The 13,210-nt window shown below is 38.6% G+C and overlaps 1 protein-coding gene across 3 annotated transcripts in view; it reads left to right on the forward strand.

Annotated features, from left to right (window-relative positions):
- Positions 1-2,243: 2,243 nt before the first annotated feature.
- LOC139408643 (zinc finger protein 618-like) overlaps positions 2,244-13,210 on the forward strand; it is a 36,038-nt gene continuing 25,071 nt past the window's right edge. The window contains exons 1-2 of one of the 3 annotated variants that reach the window (XM_071152793.1): positions 2,244-2,557; positions 7,205-7,280. The gene's annotated coding sequence lies outside the window, so the exon portion shown is untranslated. The remainder of the gene's footprint in view (positions 2,558-7,204; positions 7,281-13,210) is intronic. The other 2 variants (XM_071152795.1, XM_071152794.1) reach the window with 2 other exon arrangements.

Consider the following 13,210-nt stretch of genomic DNA (forward strand, 5'->3'; position numbering starts at 1 on the left):
AGGCAATGGTTGCGTTCTCCTGCTCAGATGTTGCATGCATCAACCAATGGTTGCGTGCCACTTCATCGACTGTGTCATCAACTGACTGATCGATACGATGTGGTTAGCTGCTACCTAAAATACATTCCAGACGTTGTAAGATGTAGCAGACATCAGCAACTCCTGTGCAGAGGAATGCTCAACTTGGCATTACTGAGGCCTTGCTAAGTTAGTTCAGTGCATGGATATGGAGCGAAATCAGTACCAACATAAATTGAATTTAGTAATTTTGAATTTGTTATGTGCAAATTTAATCATTGAGTTTATAAATTGAACTTGTATTTCATGATTTGAAACTTAACTGAAAGAATATTGCATTCAGTTTTAACAAGTAATTTCAAGTTAATCGAATATTCAAATTCAATTAAATGTATATACTCAGTTTCAATATGGTCGATATTACATTAATTCCAGGGTTTGAATGCAACATACCCAGGGTGTTGTCTGTGGTTTTGAATCTGAATTTAGAGAACTGAATTAGAAAACTGAATCTGAAAGCCTGCATATTTAAAATTGTGGAATTCAAATACAATTTGTGTTGATTTATAGATTTATACGTTTCAGTTAATTTGTCACATTTATTGTAAATATTGTACTGTAAGTACTGTTGGCGCAGGCATAGTACTTTTAGGCCCAATGCTTTTAGGCCTGTTTTATTCTTCATTTTGCAAATAAAAGCCCTCAGAGGCAGAGGAAAAAATGAGGGATAGGGAGAGAGGGAATGGGAAGGGACAGAAACAGATAAGAGGATCAGTTGATCACACAATGGTGAAATCAAGTTTTTAACAATGCTGTGGTATAAAACAATGTGCATTAGTAATAATAACAATAATAGGGCTATATAGTTCCATAATAGGCTATATGTTTTTTTTGTGTAAAGGGTAGGCCTATTGTTAAATTGGGTCTTATTTCAGTTACTTCCTGAAGTATGCAGCGAATTCCGGCTAGGCATGACTAGGCTGGTATATTACAAAGCCCTATGAGCATGACATCCTGGCATTTAAAGCACACAATATTTTGCAGCACAGCCTAGGCCTACTATCCTTGTACATTCCTGCGTGGCTTAGTTGGTAGAGCATGGCACTTGCAACACCAGGGTTGTGGGTTTGATTCCCATGGGGGACCAGTATGAATGAAAATGTAGGTACTCACTCACTACTGTAAGTTGCTCTGGATAAGAGTGTCTGCTAAATGACTAAAATGTATTTTAAAAAGTACATGTACTTAGCCTAGGACATGGTATGAGCATTTGGACTGAAACTAATGCAGCATTCAAAACTAAGTGGGAAGGTGTAACTTACCAGTTGGATGCATTCACAAGCTTTAAACTTGTTCACTAAGGCTGATTGGCTTTGGACAAGCTGTCATTCATCAACTAAAAGTACATGCTTGTAAAAAGAAAAATGGTGTTCAAAAACAATATTGATATATTGGGTTTTATAAATAATATTGTGTTGCATTTAACTGCCTAAAATGCTGTTATCAAGGTAATTTCCTTAGTAGGTGATGTGGGAGAAGTCAGCATGTGGGAGAAGTCGGAGCTCAGGGATGTAATTACCAGTTGGGGCGTTCAAGTGGATTTTTCAGTTATATGTTACAAATATCACCTTCCCACTTGATTATGAATGCAGGGTCAGCATACTCTTTGAATTGGAAATATTCTAAAGTGTTGGCCAACCAAGAAGTCAGCAATTCTCATCTAGTTTCAATAGCCTAGCAAGCTAATAGTGTTTTTTTTTCAACAACAATCTGAAAAAATACATCACTACACAGATGCATATACACACGTGTGTATGTATGTCTGAATTATATATATATATATATATATATATATATATATATATATATATATTTATTTCAGACATAGCAAACTTTATTGAATAAAAAAATGGCATGAGTGACAAAATATACAACATAATATCCTCATCTGTCTTATGGACGTATAGACTTTCATTTGGGAAAAAATGGACAAAGTGTGCATTTCACAGAATATTTAGAATGTTCAACATCATTTGTAATCATGTGTGTCATGAAGCTGTTACTTGTTTCAACTCCAATTCAACTTTCACATTATTAGATGCAGAAATGTTATTCTGCATGTGATTTCTAGTCTCTAATTCCCTGCGCAACTTTACGGTCGTTCGACCTTTTTTCGCTCTGCCCAGAATCATTTTGATATAACTAGCAGGCGTAGCAATTTCGGAATCTGTCCTTGTATGATGGCGGACGACGAAAATTTCCACTGGAGAAACCGCAACGCATAGCCTACCCTGAATACTGGAAAAACTGAGCCTGGGCGGACTAGCCTGCACCTTCGTCAACACAATCATACACTCGAGTTCATGCCGGAAGATGTGAAGGTTACAATATCGAAAACAAAGCAGTTTTAGTTTAGATAATTTGAGAATTAATAACTAATTTTTATTTCAAAGCGCTAGTTGTGCAGTCACCTTTGGTGTCCGAGGAGGATTTTGGAGCTCGAGCTATCCTACTCGCATGTGCTGCATCATTTTGGGAGGTAACGTCAAACCATTCTTAATCGTTTTTTTCTGATTTAGAAATCCAAAATTTGTAAATTTTATACAGGCCGCGGTTGCTGATAGTTTTTTCGACTCTCTCTTCATAATTAGTGAGGGTGTGTGTTTTCACCATTTGGTTTTCACGCTAATGCATGTTTGGTGAGCTTTATCAAAAGCAAGGGTGCTGGCTTTAGTTTCTGTCGCAAATAATCTGTTGATTTTAGACAGCGATTTCGAATAAAGTTTGAGTAAACTCAGTTGTCTACACTGGCTAATTAACCCAGTGATACTTTGTAAAATGTAGCTTTAAAAGCGCGTGGGAAATGAGCAGTGGTGGTTAAATGAAGGACGAAGAACAATCTGAAAACACAACCTTGCAGCCATGTTTTGGGAATTTTGCTTCAAATTTCTGTCAACATTTTATAATCGCACCAATTGACCCGTCCGTGTTTGTTGTGTTAAAGCGAAGGTAGGCTATTTGGTTCCGTTTCAATCGGTCGATATGAGAATTTCCCCATTTCGAATATAATTTCTACTTCTGTTTTCAAAATGGTTGTAGGATTTAAATTAATTTCATTTTGAAATTGGCGCCACCTGTTGGCGGTTATTTTGTGAAATTAAGAAATTCCAATTAATTTGACTTGTTTAAGCATTTTATTCTAACCTTTTTAGTTTTGTGACTTTGTTTTTGTCGAATGTGTTTTTGAATATAAGTAGGCTACATTGGTAGCCAATGATAAGATCGCTTGACTGTGGACCCTTTAGAGGATAATTAGTAGACTGCACGAGCAGCTCTGTTTGAGTGCATGAAAAGCGATCAAATTGATACCAGTTACAAAATTACCTCCGTTTAGAAAGAGATTAGTTTTATCACCATGCGCTATTTGATGTTGAATATGAGCAACGATAGGAGTAGGCTACAGTTTGAAACAGGGTGTGTAAACTCATTTTAATGTCTTCTCAGTTTGGACTATTTTGTTTAATAACAATATGTCCTTAATTCATATACTCTACTAATTAGCAGGCTCCTACTTAAAATAAGCAATTATAAATGCATTATATTACAGTGAAACTGTTTTACCCAATCATAACCCAAGATCTAGGCTGTATTAATCCATTGTTGATGTTTTTGTCATTTGACAACAATGTAGGCTATAGCTTCAAAATCAGTTTAGAACTAATCCTTGTTTCCACAGCTTAGATGCATTTGAGTGGTTACATTTACCCAGCCCCACCCAGCTGTACCAAACAGTGGCAGGCAGGGCCTGGCTGTTGAAATGGTAGATTTAAGCAATAAGGCCCAAGGAGGTGTGGTATATGGCCAATATTCCACAGCTAAGGGCTGTACTTACGCACAAAGCAATGCGGAGTGCCTGGACACAGCCCTTAGCCGTGGTATATTGGCCACATATCACAACCCCCAAGGTGCCTTATTGCTATTATAAACTGGTTACCAACATAATTAGAGCAGTAAAAAATATTGTTTTGTCATACTGTGGTATATGGTCTGATATACCATGGCTGTCAGCTAATCAGCATTCAGGGCTCGAACCACCCAGTTTATAATATGGCTTTGATACTACTAACATCCTCTCTGATGTTGCTGGTTACTGTGAAGAGGTGTTTAGTAGGCTACCAAATAAAGTAACAATCAGCCTAATCTGTCAGCTTGTTGTGCATTTCCATAATATTAAAGAAATGATGACGGGGTATGACACATCTAAGCCCTTAGATGTACATTAGAAGAGAGGGTAAAGAGATGGAAAACACCACTGTACATTCAAGTAAGAGATTCTGCATGTCACCCATTCTAAGATTCTTCTATAAGAAGAATAATGCAATAAACAATAGAAATGCAGTGTTTGAAAGGTCAAGGTTGGTCATCTTCAATTTCTTTTTTTTTGTGTATTTTGAGAAATGATAGAGTGAATTCATGGCCTGCTCAAATGGTGAAACAAGGAATGCACCGGACTTGTTATGCGTCTAAACTTAGGGGGGGAGAAAACCCTGACCAAACAAAAGGGAACAGTACACGAAAGAGGACAAATGCAGAGGAGGACAGAGGTGACACATTTTAAGAAAAGAAAAAACAATCATTACCAATCTCTGCTTTTTACAATCTTGTAGATGCAAAACAATTTTCTGTCTTGCATGGTTTGTCATTGTAAGTAGATCTCGCCGAGCCATTTTACTTTGTTAATTTTGAAGCTGACCTTCAGAACTGTAGTATGAATTTGAAGTGTTTGTGGAATTTATTTGGTGTGTATGCTAAATTGGAACCCTGACCTTTTCCCTCCACATTCAGTGTAATCAAATGCAGGCTATGAATTACATTGGAAATTCCATGTTTTTAATAGAAGAGCATGAATGTATGAATGACAGAATGTTGTTTATTATTATTTATTATTAAATGTCAGAGCAGCCAAGTAATAAAATGCATTTAGGATTTGTTTTGGAGGAAGGTTGCATGGAAGTGAAATGTGCTACAGTCTCAGAAGTTTGGACACACCTACTCATTCAATGGTTTCTTTATTTTTTACTATTTTCTACATTGCAAAATAATGGTGAAGACCTCAAAACTCTGAAATAACACATGGAATCATGTAGTAACCAAAAACGTGTTAAACAAATCAAATATATTTGAGATTCTTCAAAGTAGCCACCCTTTACCTTGATGACCGCTTTGCACACTCTTGGCATTCTCTCATCCAGCTTCACCTGAAATTCTTTCCCATTGCCGCACTCCCATCACTCTCCTTCTTGGTCAAATAGCCCTTACACAGCCTGGAGGTGTGTTGGGTCATTGTCCTGTTGAAAAACACATGATAGTCCCACTAAGCTCAAACCAGATGGAATGGTGTATCGCTGCAGAATGCTGTGGTAGCCATGCTGGTTAAGTGTGCCCTGAATTCTAAATAAATCACGACAGTGTCACCAGTAAAGCAACATCACTCCACCTCCATGCTTCACAGTGAGAACCACACATGTGGAGTTAATCTGTTCACTTACTGTGTCTCACAAAGACAGGACGGTTGGAAACAAAAATCTCAAATTTGGACTCATCAGACCAAAGGACAGATTTCCACCAGTCTAATGTCCATTGCTTGTGTTTCTTGGCCCAAGCAAGTCTCTTCTTATCGGTGTACTTCAGTAGTGGTTTCTTTGGAACCATTTGACTATGAACGCCTGATTTGACGGAGTCTGCTCTGAGCAGTTGCTGTTGAGATGTGTCTGTTACTTGAACTCTGAAGTATTTATTTGGGCTGCAATTTCTGAGGCTGGTAACTAATGAACTTATCCTCTGCAGCAGAGGTAACTCTGGGGCTGCGGTCCAAACACTTAAAAGACACACCATTTTCCACTTACCCTCACCTTCTGCCCTTGGGGAATCCCTGTCGCCATCTTGGAGGGCAGTCCAAATGATTAGCCAAGCAATGGAAATTTGCAATGTATGCCCCCAGCCCTTGTTTTTAGTCGTCTTTGTGAGTGTACAATTATGTTCACTCCGGGGCCTGAAACTCCCCATAATTCAGTTTGTGCCGATTGTACATCCGCTAAGAAAAGTCAGCAAAAACTTAAACAACATCAATGGAGAAGTCAACATACACGTAAGTAAAAACAAATGCAAATAAGTGAAATTGTGCTACTAATGCACATGCCGGCACAAACACGTCTCGTAAAAAGCAAAAATGTTTTTGTTTGGTCATCTTTTGGAAATTGTAGAAATAAAACATTTTCCTTCAGAGGTTCCAGCTAGGCAGGCTAATGTTAGCTAATTCATTTGCTAGCTATCATACAGTAGGTGTATATTTACTATAAGTAGATATGCATTCATAATTGACTAGTGCATATAAAGCACCCACAAGCTACCGGTAGCTGAAAAAACGATCATCGCGGGATGGACGAGAGACAAATTTCCGGCAAAGGGTGGTCCATTTAAAAAAATTAAAATAATTCCTTCCCTTGCCCTACAAGTATATACTCGTCAGACGTCATGATACGTCATCAGAAGTGTCCCCTTTAATTTGAGGGATAGGGTGTGTCTTAAGTGTTTTGATCGCAACCTGGGTCTTCCTTTCCTGTGGCGGTCCTTGTGAGAGCCAGTTTCACCATGGCGCTTGATGGTTTTTGAGACTGCACTTTTTTTAATTTTTTGGTTTGTCTAACCTTCATGTCTTAAAGTAATGATGGACTGTTGTTTATCTTTGCTTATTTGAGCTGTTCTTGCCATAATATGGACTTAGCCCTATTTGGTAAAATACCATCTTCTGTATACCCCCCAACCTTGTCACAACACAACTGATTGGTTCAAATGCAATAAGAAGGAAAGAAATTCAACAAACTAACATTTAACAAGGCACACCTGTTCATTGAAATGCATTCCTCATGAAGCCGGATGAGAGAATGCCAAGTGTGTGCAAAGCTGTCGAGGCAGAGGGTGGCTACTTTTGAAGAATCTCAAATATAAAATATATTTAGAAAAAACAGTTTTTTGGGGGTTTACTACATGATTCCTTAAGTTTCGTAGTTTTGATGTCTTCACAATTTTACATAGAACACCAGGGTTTCTTTATTTTGTCTAACTTTTGTGTGTGAATTCATAGTAGTTTGACACCTTCTCAGACCTAAACACTCTACCCACCCAGGTCACACTGGCTTGCGGGAGACCGAAGACTGAGCAGGACAGGGCTATTTGCACCTTCAGACACTGATCACCAAGAGGTAGGATGTCCTGGTCTGCTTGTGAACCAAAAAATATCTGCCACCCCAATTAAAACAAAACTCAATAGGTCTGGAAAGAATGATGGGCAACAAGATAGTAAACCATCTTGTCAGTTCATAACAATCCATGAAGGCCTCCCTAGACCATATATCACTAGCCAGGACTTGGTGTCATTTATTTCTATTGCCTAGAGTGCAGTCACAAACAATATGTAGGCATACCTGTCGTTCAGTAGACCTTGTTGAAATGCAGATAGATGTAATCCTTATGATGTTCTTGCTGAGACCTGCAAAAGTTAAGCAATTGTAGTTTATAGTGTGTATTTATTGGGCTTCTGTCCAAATCTGCTAAATGTATCAACATTTACCTTCCTTATATAAGCATCCTTGTCCTGATAAATCTCTGAAAATGATACCACTCAAATTAGGGCCAGCAGGATGGTATTTCAGGTTTGGATGGCTACATGAAGAGCTTTTGGCATTTGGGGGAATATGTGCATTCTGTGCATATTTCCTTCCCCTTCTCTACTTAAAATGGACCTCATTGGTCTCATGAATAATGCACAGGGACGTTCAATTGCTGCAGCAAAGATGATTTAAGGGCCGTCTTTGTGGTTATATGCACATAGGGTGTTTTTGTCAGTTTTCTAAATGTTTCAGAGCTCAGTTTGCCTTTTCAAAAAATATACATTTTTACAAAGGGAAATCTCATTTCTGTGAAAGGGGGGGGAGTGTCTTCTCTTGCTCTAATGAATCCATAAATCACAAAGGAGCAGGTTTACCAGACCTGCCTCAGACTGCACTGCAATTTAGATTTTCACTAAAATAAAATATGCTAGTGTGCAAGGGCTTAGCGGCAGACCAGATGCTGCCCTGAATTTTAAATTTTAGGGCTGCTCTTTCAGGATTTATTTTTTGTATAATTCAAGGCCACTTTTCAATATCTAGTTATTAAATTTTAATTCGCAGCATTAACATATAAATTGAAAAGATTTTATGGGGTTTCGGACTGCATGCGGATGTAATTTCAAGAGTTGACACAGTTCTGTTTCTATACCATTCCGGCTAATAGAAGGAAATGTAGAAAGGGGGGGGGGGGGGTATTCTCCCATTTCTCTGCATTATTGCTTTTTTGAAATCGTTGGTTGGAAGCAATTTTGAGAGACATTACACAGAGGAGGCTAGGAAAATGTGCTTCTGATTTTTAAGGAGCGGGGGAAAGCATTCAGGCTGAAATAGGATTTGTTCATCCCTGTGGCAGATAATATTCTACTCTGATACTCCCCTCTGCATAGCAGGAATATGGCAAACCAATGTATTGATCTAATTTACATAAGTATTCACACACCTTTGCTATGACACTCCAAATTGAGGTCCGGTGCATCCAATTTCCCTTAATCATAATTTTTTAGATGTCTCTGCACTCTTGATTGGCCAATTAAATTGTTTGGACACGATTTAGAAAAGAACACACCTGTCTATGTAAGTTCCACAGTTGACAGTGCATGTCAGAGCAAAAACCGTACCACGAAGTCCAGGAACTGCCCATAGATCTGAGAATTGTGGTGAGGCATATATCTGGGTATGGTTATAAAACAATTTCTAGAGTGTTGAAAGTTTCCAAGAGGACAGTTGTCTCAGTCAGTGGGAAATGGAAAAAATTATGGAACTACCCACTCTGCCTAGAGCTGACCATCTGACTAAACTGGGCAAGAAGGACCTTGGTCAGGGAGGTGACCAAGAACCCAATGACTACTGACAGAAGTGGAGTTCCTTGGCTGAGATGGGAGAACCTGCCAGGAGGACCACAGTCTCTACAGCACTTCACCAATCTGGGTTGTACAGGCGAGACGGAAGCCACTCCTGAGAAAAAGGCACATGACAGCACGTCTGGAGTTTTCAAAAAGGCATGTGAAAGACTGAGATCATAAGGCATAAGATTCTGTGGTCTGATGAGACAAAAATGTCAATTGCCTGAATGCAAAGTGCTATGTCTAGAGAACCAGGCACAGCTCATCACCCGCCTAAGACCATCCTTACTGTGAAGCATGGTGGTGGCAGCATCATGCTCTGGGAATGCTTTTCAGCGGCAGGGATTGGGAGTCTGGTAAGACTAGAGGGAACAATGAATGGACCAAATGCAGGCAAATCCTTGACGAGAACTTGCTTCAGAGTGAAAATGACCTTAACCCCCCCCCCCCAGTCTATGCTCCAACAGAACAATGACCCTAAGCATACAGCCAAAGCAACACTGGAATGGCTTTAGAACAAGAATGCGAAAGTCATTGAGTGGCCCAGCCGAAGCCCAGACTTGAATCCCATTAGAAAATCTGTGCAAAGACTTGAAGATTGATGTTCACCGCCGCTCCCCATTTAACTTAACAGAGCTTGGGAAAATCTGCAAGGAACGAGGGGAGAAAATCCCCAAATCCAGATGTGCAAAGCTTAAACAGACATACCCAAGACGACTCAAAGCTATAAATCACCACCAAAGGTGCTTTACAAAGTATTGACTTGGGGGTGTGAATAGTTCTGTTTCATTTTCTATAGATGTGCACACATTTCTCAACTGTTTTCAATTTGTCATTATGGGGCATTGTGTGTAGATGGGTAAGACAAAACATCTATCTAATCCATTTTGAATTCAGGCCTTAACAACAAAATGTGGAATAAGTTAAGGGGTATGAATACTTTCTGAAGGCACTGTAATTTGTTATGGTATTAGCCAATGTACTTTCCACATATTGCCTAGTATTTTTAAAGTATCTTGACAAATCAGTACTGTTAAAGAAATATTAATTCATTTATTTCCCCTCCAATGTTGACCTTTCCGACATCGCTAGCATTGAGACTGATTTGCTTAGGGCTGTAGTCCAGCACAATATGTTTAATATCCATGCAGTGACATTAACTGAACCACTGCCCTCAATCTTAAGGAAAGCAGTCTATTCAAATGGGTTCGTTTCAAGCTAAACTATTTTCATAACATGCAGTCTCACATACACACAGGGCCTATTGCCCCCCAAAAAACCTTCAGCTTGTATTAATGCTGCTTTTATCCAAGGAATAATAAAATGTTTGTAATAAAATGTTCAAATGACTATTGTATTAGGGCTGGGAACTGCCAGGGGCCTCATGTTTATTTCTTATGTCAATACATTTTCAGAAGGATCTGGTCATGTGTTCTTATTTCATAGACATTTTTCCTATCAGCCATGAAATGGGAACATTGTAACCATGACATTCATTTTAATGTTTTATTAAATAGGAGTATCATTGACGTTTTGTGTCAAAACAAGGTTGAAAAGCATTTTTTTTATAGATGCAACAGAAATGATTTATGATCAATGAAAGATGGTGGTTTCACATTTTCAATTCAATAAAAGATACAGCAAGCCATTTTGTTTGCGGAGTATCCATTCTATATACATGAAAGTTATACTCAATGGAAACATTCTATAGGTGCCAAAACAATTCATCGAAATTCTGAGATTCCTGACAGAATTTGACCTAGTTAGAAGCCCAAAGCAAGCATTTGTTCAATAATTTGAATAGGTAAATTCTTTAGTTTTTATTTGATTTCCTTTTTCTCTCAGGGTGAATTTACCATTTTTAGTCTCCATTTTAGCAAACCTTATGTAATGGACTGTTCTAAGGCATGAGAAATGTGCTCAATACCTGACCTTTTGGCCATTGATTTTTCATCCATTTCAACCAAATTGGGGGGAGGGGGAGGGGGGTTGGGATCAATGCTGCCTTGCCTTCCCAGAATTCATTTGTCAATGTCCATGAATGCTATTTCCAGGCTGTGTTCAGTGTTGTGCTTACCGAAACCATGTTGGAGTTAGCTTCAATTCTGTTTCACCGCATTAGATTATTTGGACACATTCTGTGGTATGTTTTTGTTCCTGATATTGAATCTTGGAAAGGATATTGTCAAATTCCATGATGTGAATAGCAAGAGGTCTAAATCCTCCATTTTGAATGTAGAGGAAAAAAATGTCATGTGACTATCATGCCTCTGTACTTATGTGATGGAATTATTTAAACGGTGATGAAATGGAATAACCAAATTAGGCCTACATGAGGCCTATAAATTAGTTATTTTCACCTGCATATATAAATGAGAAATAACCTATCATTGTATGGCTTATGAGAGAAATTCCCTGAAACGGCACAATGTTTTCTAAAATATGGTTTGTTTGCTTTTTCCACTATGAGATTTTACAAGCTTGGTTAGATTTATTACATGGTGGTTCCAGCACAGAAGCAAACACACAAATAGACTGGGCTAACTCACAATTGCATAGCAGCCGACCAAGCAGCACAGCATTAATGCCTACGTGTGCTAAAAGGAATTTTGTGGAGAAATTAATCACATTCTGCCATTAGGGTATGAAATCCAATCATGTCCAGCTTTGAGAGGGATTTCACTTTTCTGCTTTTTCCTCTCAGCTGATATTCCCCTCCATGTAGCTTCCTGCCCCCACCTGTTCCTGATGGGGGTGTTTTTGTAAAAAAAAAATTAAAAAAAGAACTCTTGTCATAATTTCCAACACAACATGGCGGTGACACGGCTGCTGCTGAAATGAACACTCGGCTGTTCCCTTCGCTTCCCAAATTAGCTTTTATGGCCTCCAATCTGCCCAGGCTTGTTGAATTGGCCTCTTTTGAGGGAGATTAGAATTTTCAATATTTAGATTGTCGGCTCGCTATTTCTTTGCATGCATCATTTTATCAAGTAGGCTAATAGATGTCTGAGGTGGTTAGTCGTTTTGCATTTATTCTAATGCTATATGAGGTTAGTATAGCATCATCCCCTTAAACTGTTGCACCCATGCTGATATGAAAACATGGAGGTTCTGCCATTGTCCATTTCTCTACCAGATTAGGAATGTTTTCTCTACCACGACAAACCAATGTAGGCTAGATTGCAGAAATGGGGCATGAAACAGTGGAGCAGGTAACACCTTTTTTAAAATTAATATTTAACAAAGTTGGAGTAACTGGGAATTGTTTAATGTTTTAATGACTAGCCTACTTGCAATGAGCTTCTTCCCTCCTACCACACATCATTCTATTGAACCAATACCCTTTTACAATGTTGCCAGCTTTCTAAGTAACTCCTGACTAACTAATTGTCATCCAGAAATACTCCCTCCACAGCTTAGGAATCTAAAAGTTCTGCACAATTCATATTTAGGGTGACAAACAGAAACATAGCAATGCTGTATTTTTGGGAACAACAGCTGTCCATGTATCCATGATCTGTTTTAATCATTAGTGCCAATGTCAATCAGTTATCCCTTCCAAGAAAAGGTGTTGGCCATGAAAGGTAATTTCTCTTTACACCAAAAATCTGTCATCCTTGTTATAACTCTGTTTTGCTTGGTTGCATTTGACTTTATTTGAGCCCCCTCATTATAGTCCTAGTGTACAATGGTACTTACTGTAGAAGGCTGGGTAATTTGGATTTTTCTGGAATTAGAACACCTGGGTGCTGTGGATTTATTGTCAAAGGTCACTCATACAAAATGAATCACTGCACTGTAGGGCAAATAATGGGTAATAATGCATATCTCCCATCTATTCCCCTCCTATATTGGACTAACCCCATTTGTCACGAGTAGAGAAATGGTATTGAAATATTCTTTGTTTTTTAAATGTACTTAACTAGACAATGTCCTAAATAATGCCATTATGGAGACAATTTATAGACCCATTGAATTGCACTTTCTCTCATTGGTATGCCGGACTACCTCTAACTTTTTTATGTACCTTGGTCAGGCATATGGCAATCTGAGTGTCAAGTGCCTTGCTTTAGAACTGGATAAAGATATGGTTTGGCAGAGCTCTGCTTTAGAACTGGCTAAAGAGATGGTTTGGCAGAGCTCTGCTTTAGAATTGGCTAAAGATATGGTTTGGCAGAG

This window comes from Oncorhynchus clarkii, chromosome 5, assembly GCF_045791955.1.
Source record: "Oncorhynchus clarkii lewisi isolate Uvic-CL-2024 chromosome 5, UVic_Ocla_1.0, whole genome shotgun sequence".
Taxonomy (NCBI): Eukaryota; Metazoa; Chordata; class Actinopteri; order Salmoniformes; family Salmonidae; genus Oncorhynchus; species Oncorhynchus clarkii.